This window comes from Elgaria multicarinata, chromosome 8 (genome assembly GCF_023053635.1).
Source record: "Elgaria multicarinata webbii isolate HBS135686 ecotype San Diego chromosome 8, rElgMul1.1.pri, whole genome shotgun sequence".
Taxonomy (NCBI): domain Eukaryota; kingdom Metazoa; phylum Chordata; class Lepidosauria; order Squamata; family Anguidae; genus Elgaria; species Elgaria multicarinata.
Genome location: NC_086178.1, coordinates 96,526,944 through 96,540,511, shown reverse-complemented (window position 1 = coordinate 96,540,511; position 13,568 = coordinate 96,526,944). Strand labels below are relative to the sequence as shown.

Below are 13,568 nucleotides of genomic sequence, written 5' to 3'. Positions count from 1 at the left end.
GCCTCTAAAATTCAAAATTTCCTGAAACGACAGGGATTGCTTTTTCCATGAGCTTGCCGAAGCCCTAGGATTGGCTTCACCACTGTCCCTTCACCACTGATAACACAGTGGGTGGGTATATTTCTACTCTAAAATTTCTAATAAAAAAGTCCCAGTATGGCTTAAAAAATTTAAAAACACAACAAAACAAATTTAAAAAATATACAAAAATATACAAAAAGCAGTAAACTCACTAGAAGCAGTATAAAACCGTCAAACTTGGGCAAGATAAAACAGATCAAGTTTAATTAAATGGCCTAAGAATAAAAATGGCCTCCTCCTGGCACAGAAATGACATCAGAGTCAGCAGAAGGCCAGCCTTCCTGAAGAAAGAATTCTACAATCAGGACACCACCATGACTGAAAAACCACTTCTATGGTAGCCGCCCTGCCATACCCTCAGATGATGACGGAACCTGGAGAAAGAACTTTGCAGAGGATCTTGCATGTGGATAGGCATATATGGAGATGTGTGATCCTTGAATACAAGGGGCAGGGTCTTGTTGCTTGTTGCATCTGAACTCTGGAATGCCCTCCCTGGGGAAATCTAAAAGATGTTATCTTTTTCTGCTTTTAGACAGGTTTTGGAAGCTATCGGTTTAGACAGGCCTTTGATGCTATTTAGACAGACTTCTGATGCTTTCTCTGCTGTTTTAAATTGTTTTAAACAATCCTAATTTTATACTACTTTTTCCACCTTTATTTGTAAGATTGTTCGTGCTATTTGTTTTTTTAAGACTGTTATTGCTTGATTTGTTTTAAGCTGATTTGAAAGCCATTTACTGTAGAAACATAGGAAATAAACTATATTTCTAGTCCACAATTAGGTTATACACCTAAGGTAAGCTACAAAAAAAGCATATCTTCCAGACAAGGAGGTTAGGAAATAAGTATGACAAAAATCTATTCAGCGTTTACAGTTTTCACATATACATCCCTGGTATAACAGGCATAACTCCATGTGCTTAAACACTGAACCTACAAAGCACCTTTTGGGGGAACTTCAGAATCCTCATAGAATCAGTTCATATTTTTGGTGTGTGCGTATGTGTGTGTGTGTGTGTGCACCGGGGGCGGGGGCAGGAAGGTTTGATTTAGCGCAGTGGTTCTCAACCTTCCTAATGCCGCGACCCTTTAATACAGTTCCTCATGTTGTGGTGACCCCCAACCATAAAATTATTTTTGTTCTTCTCTACACGATCCATTGTTATGGGATGGTTTGCTAATGAAAATAATACATAACAATAGCTTTAATAATACAAAAGATGATACATGACATAGTTCAGTCAATACAGTTATCTAAGACCATTGGAAATATGTGTTTTCCGATGGTCTTAGGCGACCCCTGTGAAAGGGTCATTCGACCCCCAAAGGGGTCCCGACCCACAGGTTGAGAACCGCTGAATTTTAGCGGAAGAAGGAGAACTTGTAAGCAGAAAGAAGATGGCTAGAAGGCCCAAAAAGCAAATATGAATAATCTGAACCATAACAGTTCTTAGGATTTCCTATTGCAAAGTGAAATTATAAAGTTAAGAGTTAATACAATGTTCCTCAGACTGATCCTCAACAAACACATTTGCTATGTTCTCATTTTATAGCAGGGCAGCGTGTGGACTTCCATGCTTTCCTTTTCCCCGAGATTCTGTTGCTGTCTAGGGGGAAAGTTCTGAGCATGTGTGAGATCTGCATATGCTCAGAATATACCCCCAGCTAATACTGTGCATGTGTTGTTGCTGTTGATGATGATGATCAGTGCGCATACAGGGTGCTAGGGACAACCTCAGCTGGACCAGTTAGGGTGGTAGTTTGATTTACATTCATGTAAGTGTGCATGTCCTGATTTAGATCTGGACCATGGCAATATGGGAGGGAGGTTATACCTTCTCCCCCTCCCTGCATTTTCATCTAAAAATTTTCCTCGCCGGGGGGGGGGGGGAATGAAGAAAAAGCTTCCACTGGAGGCTCTTTTTAAGTGCTCATGGTGTGTGTATGGGGGAATTTCAGCACAAAAATGGGGAGGGTGAAGAAGGCATATTCTCCCCTCCCAAATTGCCATGGACACATGACAACCCATTGTGGTTAAAATAACCCTCAGAACAAGCCATGGATTATCAGTGAGGTTTGTTCATGAAAATTAAGCCATCCTGCCAAATGTAGTCCAGGTTTGGATGACACAACAACCCACAATGGCTTGTTACCCATGATGGGTTGTCGTGTTTTCTGAACCCAGTCAGTGTGCATATTTTTTAATCATGTTTAAGTTTCTAAGTCCACAAATGAAAATTGCCACTTCCTAAGCATACAGATATCCAGTAGTGCAGATTTCATGACTTGGACCCAGAAAAGCAAGTGTTCACATTGCTTCCACATGTGTGGCATGTAGGGGAGAGATTTTTACTTCCTGTGGTAGTCCTTCATCTCACACACATGTTCAACTACAGAGGGGCCCCAACCTTTGTGGAAGCTGTTGCCAGAAGAGGGAAACTGAAAAGCTTGTAAGTGCAAGCAGAAGCAACCTCACACTTCTCTGGATCTTAGCCAGGGAGAAGATGGTCGCTAACTCAAACTTGCATGCTACCCACAAATTACACAATAGCCTTCTCCCCAGAACTGCTGAATCAGGCATCATCATATAGTTCCCTATTGAGAAATATTCTTTTTTTTAAGTGTTCAGCTTTTCCAGTTATATTTTTTTAAAACTGGGAAATGTAAGAAAGCAGAGACTTCATATTTCTTCTATACACTTGTGAAGCCCATTTGTATCACCACTATTAGAATTTTCTAATTATTTGTAGTTTAGAATTATTGTAATTTTCTAATAATTACAATAATTACAGAGAGTCATTTTAGAATTAAAAGCGCTTCGGTTTAAGTTAATGGTTAAGGTACTTGCATATTCACTCATGCACCAAAAGGAAATTGCAATTTAAGGTGCTTGTATTAAGTTATTTTATTATGAGAAAATGTATATTCCAGTACTGTACATTCATTTATTTTCTTCGTTTGAAAAATTTGTATCCCATCTGTCCACCAAATGATATATATTCTGCTCACTCTGCAGTCACACTCTTTTGCCACATAAATATATAAGACAAAGAAGACTCAGAAGAAGGTATGGACGCATCCTGAGATCCCAGAGATGAAACAGAAATTTGGAACAGATTTATCCATGCCTCATATCCCTCCTCCCAAACAGTTCCTGCCTCTCCCGACTTCATTATCATAAAGATACATTAATTTAGAAAAAAGTTAATTTAGTAATATATTTTTAACTACTGTCTTTCATTATTTCTATTAAAGGAAATTTGAACACACTATTGAAGGTTCAAGTATTTAGCTGCTTTTGCAACTGCAGCATCAACAAAGACAACCTAAGTATGACTAGCCGATTTAGCAGGCACTGCAGAAGCATGACTGAAGTTCATGTTTTAAACATATCTTATGTTTTGAAAAACATCTTGTATCAGACAGTATGCCATTCTTCTGCATGGCCACATACAGGTGGGAAAATGTGTACAGAAAATTTTCTAGGCCATGTATTCTATAGCCCAAAGGAAAAGACCACTAGTCAAAACTAAACTTTGTTGATGACTATTTTCATCCCCAAACATTTTTGGTGTGTCTATTTCTATATTTACATAGAAACCAAATCTTAACGTTTCCCATGACCTAGATAAAACACAGCTAATGTGCTGTTGCAATATAGCAAATCAAAGCTTTATTCTCAGTGATACTGGCACCTACATGCTGCAGGGGGAGGGGGAGTTTCTTAAGAATTTGTTACTGTCTGTAAGAAGAACTTTATGCACTAGGAAAAACCTAATTACAAAGATCTACTGGTCAAAAATATTAGGGAAACTTAGTCCCTTTTCATTAAGGTACAAACTTTTACACAACAATAACAAATACTATATTGTTTGTTTATACTCATAATTTGTGGGGGAAATGTAATACTGATCCATGCCATGGAGAACTTGTAATGAAATTTCACTATAATTTTGGAGAATATTGGACCTCACTACATATGACTTTTTGTGTGTGTAAATGAAAGTGCTTTAAGGAAGCAGCTTGACTAATACATCATTTTTGATCATTTGGGGAAGCATCTACAAACTGTATTATGAGTAAATGCTCAAGGACTTATTTTGAAATACTACCGTATTTCTTCGATTCTAAGATGTACTTTTCCCCCTAAATTAACAGCTCTAAAAATGGACTGCGTCTTAGAATTGATGGCGTCTTAGAATCGAAGCAATACGGTATGTTCCTGATTAAAAATATTTTAAACCTATTTAGGGTTTCATTTCCTACTGATTGTTGTGTTCATTTCTTTCTTTAGGTCTTGTATTTTTACCCCTCTCTTCTTCCCCTCTGGCTTTTGTATATATGTTTTTAGTGTAAGCCTATAGGAAGGGTGTGTGTGTTTTCTAGATATTTTTAGATATTTTGTCCAGTGCCTAATGAATTTAAGCAGTAAATTATAATACATATTCTCCTACAACATCTCCCCAAGATATTGGGGCAGTTGATACCAGGCTTGTATGCGCAGATCATATATATCCGGTGGGGGACAGGAGTGAGAATTTTTAATTCAACACTACCACCACAACACATAGCTCTTTCAATGGAGAGAAATCCAATAACACTGCAGAGCAGTAGTGATAGCACTACGCTCTGAAACAATGAAATACAGTTGTCATATTCCAGCTAAGTAGATAGAAGCAGACCAGGATCAAAAACTGACAGCCCAAAAGAAAATGTTGAGACACAGTTAGAGTAGAGCCTATTCAGTCATTAGAAAAATGTGGACAGTAAACAAATGAGGGGAAAGCACTCACAACTTTGTGAAGAGCAGAGCCTCCAATATCTCTGCATATCTCCATGCAATCTGGAACTCTGATTTATCAGCATTCTGAATCATGTGGAGAACCCACACGAATACACATAGAGGTTGGTGGAAAGAGTAGAATTTATTTAAGATAATACTAATTTTTATTGATACTTCTTGCCAAGATGATGACATGATAGCACTGCTCTAGAAGAGGTGAGAGAGATTGGGCCATGGTGCTCTAGATCTCCAGCAGCTGGCATTGCTCTAGATGCTTAATTGCAGGAACCTTTCAGAGGTCCAGTGTACTCTAAGGATACAGAGTATGTGGTTGTTGGATGAGCCTCAAAGGGAGATCTAAAGTGGAGGTCTTGATAGCTGGCTTTCCATTCAACTGATGGTAGTTCTTTTCGGACAATAGCATAAATATATTGATTTTGTGAAATGTTAAGTTCTGTAGCCTTCTTAGTTTTATCTGGATGATCTGTTGCATTCAATGCATCTGGGCCAAGAGAGAAAATTATAGTGTTTTGACTTGTATATATTGCCATGTGGCCAAAGGTTGTAGCTCAGATTCATCTTGAAGAGTTTGGAATGATTTACAAGTATTCATTTTGAAAAGGGAGTAGCTAAGGTTTCATTCTGAAAAGTAGACTGCAAGCAAATCCCATGGTGATAGCCTTCTATTCCTTCCAAACGGCATTCTAAAGTTTAGGTTTGCCACTTGCATGTGTCCCTGCTAGATCCAGCCTTAAACATCACTATTACTGATTTGAAGTACTTATAGTGGACTTCTTACTAAAATAATTACAACTACTCTGGTGCTTGGTTAAACATATAACTCCCAATCAGAGATGTGAAGGCCAGAAGAAAAGAAAAAATGGAAACATCTCAGAGGATCCCCCTCCCTCCATTTTTCCAATAGATTTTTTTTGGAAAAACTAGAAAACTTTTCAAATTCTTTCTTTCAGAAGAATTGTTGAAATTATTTTAAAGCAGTGTTTTAAAATATTTATACAAATTCGCAAAGAGGTAAATCTAAGCTCTTAAATCCAAGATTCAAAAGGTAGAAATGAGATGCATCCTTTATTGAAATAGAGTAGGATATAAATAAAATGCATATGAATTTAATGTAGCTAATTTTGTTTACACTTGTAGCCTACTCCCATGCATGTTAACTCAGAAGCAAGTCACAATGACTGGGTTTGGATGTCATAATAACCCACGAAGGATAAAATAAACCACGATGGCTTATTTAACTCATCATCTGTTGGGAGTTTTAACCCATGCTGGCTTATTGAGTCAAAATAACCCACTGTGATAAGCCACGATCTGCAGAGTGGGTTATTTAACCCATCATGGGTTATCGTGTTGTGTGGTAGTCACAGTGTGATATTTTGATCACCTACAGAGTCACTTGGCAAAAGTGGTCAAAACTGCTGCCGCCACTCTCCTCCAGCCAGCAGATCTCTGTTTCCATGATCTGCCAAGCAATTGATTGTGTTCGCAGCCTGCCCCAACCCCAACATTTCCACTGGCGGTGCACTCTGCAACCTCCCCAAGTGTCAAAACACTATCTTGGTTGGGTGGTGGCAGCTGTCCAGGAGTGTAATTTTGCCTTGTGTCCAACCCTGCCAGGGATGCCAAGTATGAAATTTTGTCCCCCTCCTGCAAACTTCCATGGAGTTATAGTCACACTCCCTTTTTGGTGAAAAGGTGCTTTCGCTCACGTGGCTTTATCAGTGTGCAGAGTTTTCAATGGGCCTTATGTACATCCCTGCTTAAAAGGGGGGGGGCTGTGTATGAAATTTGGTCCAAATTCTGCAAAATTGCAAGGGTTTATTTGTACTAGCCCTTTGGGTGCACCCAAGGTTTTCGCTCCTTTGTGTGTAATCGTGCCTAGTTTTGATGATGCATTGGGTGCTTCCTGATTGGGGGAGGATACGTATCAAGTTTGGTCCCAGTCCTGCATATTTCCAGCACTTTAGAGCCACCACCCCTTTGTCAGGGTGATGCTGGAAGTGCTTAATTAACCTCTCCCCGCGCATTGGGTTATTGTGGAAGCTTAAAACAGCCTGCTGCGATGTTGTTAATGTGTGAAACAGCACCACTGCTGGGGGATGGGGGAATGACTCAGATTACACACAGTAGTTTAATAAACTACATACAGTAACTGATTTGTCTGGTCGTCTGGGGGATAACAGTAGCTTATTTTCAAAATAAGCTACATGAATAGCTTATTAGCCCATCATGGCTTAAAGTGACATCCAAACGTGGCCCTTATGTGCACGTTCTGACCTCACCAGGAGAAAACCTGTGTAAGCATAGGTCTGAAATATTTCTTTCCAAACATCTATATCTACCACCACCTTTCTGAGTGTCACAACTGATCTCAAAACATATCTCTTGCTTTAGTAAATATCAAATTCTGGAAAATGGCTTTAAAAGGCCATATGCTTTTGCCACATTATCACCAAGACAACATATACTGTTATGATTCAGAAAGAGGCATGGGAACAGTTTGGAAAGAGAAAATGCCATTTCACAAGGACAAGTTATTTCATATCATGTCATAGTAAGGAGAGAAGATGTATTACAATATAAGAGGTGTTTCTAACTCACACAATTGCAGCACTTTATTATAAATTAAACATATACAAAGCTAATATAAATATAGCATAGTCCCTAAAAAGGACTTTTCCATACAACAAATTAATGTGCATTACAATGGTGTTTGTTCGCTCTTATGCTTTATAAAATTTCTGTATATAATATGTGTCTCAGGGAAAGGGGTGCATCTAACTACTGGAGGAAGGTGAGGGGAAGGCGGCTCAGCTATGACTCTGCTTTAAGAAAAACAATAACTGTGAGCAAAGCAGTACTCATCCAGCAAAAGTCTCTTAGTGGCTAGTCTCCCCTTTCATCATGCTCTGTTTAATTTAGAGTTACAATAGCAGAAAATCTTTCAGGCAGAAGTGGCTCAAGCTGGGCTTGGGGTGGTTGGGGGGGAAAGCAAGTCTTACTGGACAGGCTCAGCTATAATACACTATAGCAAAGAAAGAAAAAGAAAGGGGAAAAGTTTATGTGAGGTGGGAGCAATATCACAACGCATGAAGAGCCAAAAATGATCATGTGGAAAAGCCATTACAACACTGACAGTGGTAGCTACAAAACACTCTCTTAACAGCCAATACATCACCATGGTGTCATCTACAGAGCTTGTCCAGATGGTGAACGGTCTGGTAAGGCTTTACCAACTCTGATGTTGTGTCATCTTTTGCTTGCTGTGACAAATTTGTGAACTATATTGCAGACCAAGTGGCTCCTATTTGGTTTTATGGGGAAGCCGTATCTTACAACAGTGCATGCTCAGTCTTACCCTAGTTACTTTAACAGCTTCAATCAAGATATCCTGCCAAGTATGTTTCGAACATATGAATAATCAGTTACAAGCTGGACTTATGCCCATGTTAAGTGATGAAAGCCAGTTGAGAAAACTTTGGCTCTTTACTGGGTGGGGCAAATCAATATCTTGAAACAGAAGTCTAAGGTCCAAGTGGCTTGGTTTCTGAATATTTTATTCCTCCTTAGAAAAAGCAAGATGTGATGCTGTTTTCCCAGATGACTAGTGCTCCCATTTCCAGCCTTGTCTTATTGGACAAAGTGGTCAAGACTCGTGCTCATCCCCCAAACATTTTTGTTATGCCAACTAGATACCTACCTTGCAAATGGAGGGAGCATTTGAGTCTGTTGTTCATTCCTGATGCAAACCATGGTTTGTTGGACCTGAAACATCTGAACTGAGCCTATCACTGTGTTTGCACATCATGCTAAACTATGGCTTAGAGATGTAAATTTCTGAAAATTTTGAAACCATGGGGGGAAAATATCCCCCCCCCCCGGTTTTTTTCCAGGAAAAAATGGGGGGAGGGAATGCAATATTAGCACATTCTACAGATTCAAAGTCACTTTGTTACTTTAGGAATATAAAACGTAATTGCGTACAAGTTGGTTTGGCATAAAATTATTACATTTGGTATATTAAAAGTACAGTGTATTCAAACAATTATTACAAACTGAATTTACTTTTTTATATTTTTACTTTTTTTGGTAACAAATGGAGCTACAAGCTCCAGAACAGTAAGGAACACCTGAACAGTAAGGAACCTCTTTGGTTTTGCCAGTTTATGAGCAGCAGGCAAAAAACAAGTTAAAGATATACACAGAAAAAACCATCAACATTAGTAACAAAGAAAATTATTTATGGCTCCTCTAGTCTCCACAGTGTCAAGCAGACATAAAGCACCCATTCCCATAAAAAGAACTGAGAAAAAGGGGAAACCAAGATTCAATTGAATATGCATGAAATTTAATCAGACTCATTTTCTGAGCTATAGCTATCACTATCAGTTTCAGCTTCAATGGCAATGTCCCCTAGAGACAGAAATGCATCTTGTTCTTGCATTTGAGAGTGGTAGTTTCAGTTTGCAACCTAGGACTTGCTTGTCCTCGGTGCATAGAAATTGTAATAATCTGATACTATACATATTTTTTTAGAAATCATTTGGAGAAGTAAATATCTGAACACCTTTGTCTTAAACATTTTATTCATCATGCTAAAATAAAACATTCCAGAATCCATTTTCCTTCTTTTTTCAATTTTTCAGAAACCCCCCCAAAAAAAGGCTTTGGAAAAAAAACAGGAGGAAATTCCCCCCCCCCCTAATTTTTCCATCTTTTCCTGGGCTTTCACATCTCTAGGCTTAGTGCAATTTGCATAAGCAGGAACAAGCTGCTCTCCCTCTCCCTTCTTTTTCTCCTATCCAGCCAAGAGGTGTCTGGAGGTTTTCATTTCTGCTTTTAGTTAACCATACTTTGCTGTGTTGTCCAGACCTAGAATTATGATCAATATTAACTAGGGTTAGTTTCAACAAGACAGCTTCAGAAACCACTGTTTGAAATTGGCTTGTTTGAAACTAACGAAAGCCAAATGATGGTTAATCAAAACTGAAAGTAAACACTACTGAATTATTCCTCCCAACTGTGTGGAAGGAGAAGGGAGAGGGGGAGCATGTGAGTGTAAGGCTTGCTGCAGGTCATTCCTTCTCATGTATGTCATACTAAACCATTGGTCTGCAATGATGTAAGCCTATGCGGCAGGGTCTTGCTATTTACTGTGTTATCTGTACAGCACCATGTACATCGATGGTGCTATATAAATAAATAATAATAATAAATAATAATAATGTATGAACATGGCCAATGCCTACGATGTCACCAATATGTATGGCAAGGAATATCTTCATACACTACCACATTACTAATTAATTTCCGTAATCTCAAAGCCTGAAGCTTTCTTGTAAGGACAAAAGTCTCCTTGGCAATTATCAATGAAATGAATACATGCTCAACTGAATACATGCTCAACTGACTGCCAAGCAAACTGCTTACAGATGGTTGCAGAAAATTCTACAAATATTCTCATATATCCATGTCCGATTTTCAAAAGCATTTGCTCATATTTTTTCTGCAAATCAAGCAAGCAGCAACCCTATTCATACATGCAAGTGAGTAAATGGTTGCTTGGAACACAGCCAAATGAAGGCTCTTCCAGGTGGCCAAGTGTTTGAAGAGTTCCCATGGCAATTCCATCTATTTTCACCCCACAATAACAAACTTCTTTTAAAAAATGAGAGTGTGTGCCAGCATTGTGAACATTTCTAGAACTGTGTGGATAGTCACAACCTGAATGTCTTGCCATTTGCACTAGCTCCATGAAGCTGCATTTCAGCCACTCAATGCTTGTATATAAATGAACTAAAGGAATATATTGTCTTAAACCAACACTCTAGCTTAAAATATTTACTCCAAAACAAACCTCAACCATTTAGCTCTTTCAGAAAGAGCATCCAATACAAGTACAATAATCTCACAGAAACCATGGATCAACTTGGAATAGCCTACAATTTGTAGCTGCAATTCAAAAAAGTTTGGGCAGGTTGCATTCATATTCCATTAAATTCAACAATAAATGCCTGCTATTATGTTCCTCTTTTAAAATATTCCTTTTAAAATACCTTAGGATTCTGTTGCCAAAGACTGTTTAGATGAGTTTAGATAAAAGTCTCATCTAATTAGTGCAACAATCCGTATATCTGGAATTCTACAGTTGAAAAAAAAATCACAGTTATTGGTAGAAAACCACAAGCCACTTATTCTGCTGACCTAAAAGGGGATAATTACAAAAGAAATCATTTCTAGATTTCAGTCTCACCCTGCCTCTGAAATGTTTAACTTCTTCCAAAGAATGTCCATGAAGAAAGTTGAATACACTTATAAAGTTAAGCCTCCATGACCAAAGCATAGATTTAGAAAGCTGAACCATAAATTATTTCAGATACAATTGACAATACTGCTGCTGAATTGGTTTCAATATACCACTAAAATGTTCCCCAATGTGCAGTCAGCTCACTTCTGCTCTCTCTGAATGATCACATATAGCTGTTCAGCACCAACACAGAAGATAAACTATACACATTTGAAATGATCAAGATACATTTGATTTAGTAATATCTGTGTTTCTTACCTGATAGAGCTGAAAGGCACTATCTTCAGTTACAAAATCCAGCTGTTTGTCCACAAGAAACTCAACTGCAGTGATAGAATTGTACACACTTTTTCCAACCAAAGGTTTGAAAGTCTGAGGACAAAGTAAAATGAATGGGTTAGATACGCTTTAGAAAGGTCCACACACAATACATTGTACCCAATGGTGCTCCAGTGTGCTAGCGTAAACTAATGCTTGTGATGTTGCACTAGTGTAAAACAAAGTTTCTGTAACCTAACTAGCTAGCACTTGCTAAGGCAATGAGGGGAAAGTGGCAATCGCTGGGGCCCAGTTGTGTATTACCCACTTTTTGTTTGTTTGTTCAATAATTACAAAAGTAATCATTTACTAGAACACCAAATTATCATGGAGAAACAGCAGCATATCATAATTTTAAAAGACAATAAAAGATTGAATTCTATCTCCTTTCAAAAAAGAAAAGAAAAAAGGACAGACTAACATAAATAGACATTGCTAATAGCATACAATGGCAATGGTTGAAGACTAGCTTTTGCTCCCAATATCAGTGCGTTGCCCACCATATAATACTTATAGTACACTTAAGTCCTACTGATTGCAATAGCTCTAATTTTTAAGTATGACTGTGTGGATCCAACCCATTCTTTAATCTTCCTTACCCTCAATCTGTGTTTCTACTGCTACATCTTGCCCATTCCAACATTCACTGCCACTATGAGTTTTCCCTGCTATATTTAATAGCTTCTGAATTCTCAGCACATGCAAGAAGCAGGAAGCAAACTGTGAAAAGGGAACACATGTCTATAAGACCAAAGAGGTGACAAAAATAGGCTTGCCCACTATAAAAAATATTTTATCTGCCCACAACAGATGGGGCAGATTGAATAAGAAGATTGAGGCAGAATGAGTATGGAAGTGGTACTTTTAAATGACAAAATAGGAAACAAGACTGACTATTGCGGAATCTCCTACACCAAAATTAGTGAAATAATAAAGGAATCAATCAGGATTTTTAGTAGCAAGAACGAGAAACTTCAGTCACATCAGCACTTGCAATTTTCTCAGCACCTAAAATGCTCCATTCTGATTTGGCTTCACATCCTTTCTTTTAGCTGGTAGTCAGGTTTCTTTAAAAAAATATGGTCTTTCTGTCTTTCTTTCAAGAGGTTTTCCTAGGATGAAGCAAACTGATAACAAAGGCTTGGCTATAGAAGTAGAGCCAGATTTACGGGTGGAATCTAAAGTGGCTCATTTTGACCAGGGCCCTGGAACTCACTTCTACAAATTGGTAGGTAGAGCTCTTCCAAGCAATAGGAGATGTTGTTGCTGCTGCTACTACTAGTACTACAAGAAAGTGAGCAAAGAGAAGGGAGGAAAAAATCTTTGTTTTGTCTGCTTGGGGGAATGAATAAAAAGTTCCATAACTGAATCTGTTTTTCCCTTGGGTTTAAGCAGCATGGACTAGATATGGCTCTGACGACATATATGTCAGCTTCTAAGTTTGATTTTAAAAGCAAGTCTCTAACCTAAGAGATGCACAGCAGCATTAAACTATGATATCAAAATATTTAAAAAGCTGCAATAAGGAACAAAAATAATTGAAAGTTCAGAGGCTCAACCATGTTCAATATAATGACTGAGTTCACATGACACGCCAACAATTGATGGTTTGTTTGTTTGTTTGTTTGTGTGTTGTCTGAACCCAGACCATGCTTCTCCGGGTTGTTTTCTCAAATAGCCAGCCCTGCAGAAGGGGTTGTTTTACCAACCTTGAGTTGGTGTGTCATCTGCCAGCCCATCGTAGGGAGCTTCGGCTATTGGGCGGTATAAAAATGCAATAAATAATAATAATAATAATAATAATAATAATAATAATAATAATGGGAATTAGGCAGACAGCTGCTTGGCAAGAGCAGCAGAAACCCCTGCCACCCTTTCCCTTTCCCCTTGCCTGTGAAAATCCCTCCATGGCACCATGGAAGGACTATCATGGGTATCCCCTTCATTGCTGCCCGGCGCTGATCGTGATATTCATCGTGGTCAGAGCCCTGTACAAAAAGGGGCTAAGAAAAAAATGAAAAGCTGAAAATCAGGGGTGGGGCTAAATCCAAGTCC

General features: G+C 38.4%; 1 protein-coding gene across 3 annotated transcripts in view; it reads right to left on the bottom strand.

Moving 5' to 3' along the window:
* JMJD1C (jumonji domain containing 1C) overlaps positions 1-13,568 on the bottom strand; it is a 173,420-nt gene that overhangs the window by 59,933 nt on the left and 99,919 nt on the right. For all 3 annotated transcript variants that reach the window (XM_063133069.1, XM_063133067.1, XM_063133068.1), the window contains one exon: positions 11,454-11,567. The gene's annotated coding sequence lies outside the window, so the exon portion shown is untranslated. The remainder of the gene's footprint in view (positions 1-11,453; positions 11,568-13,568) is intronic.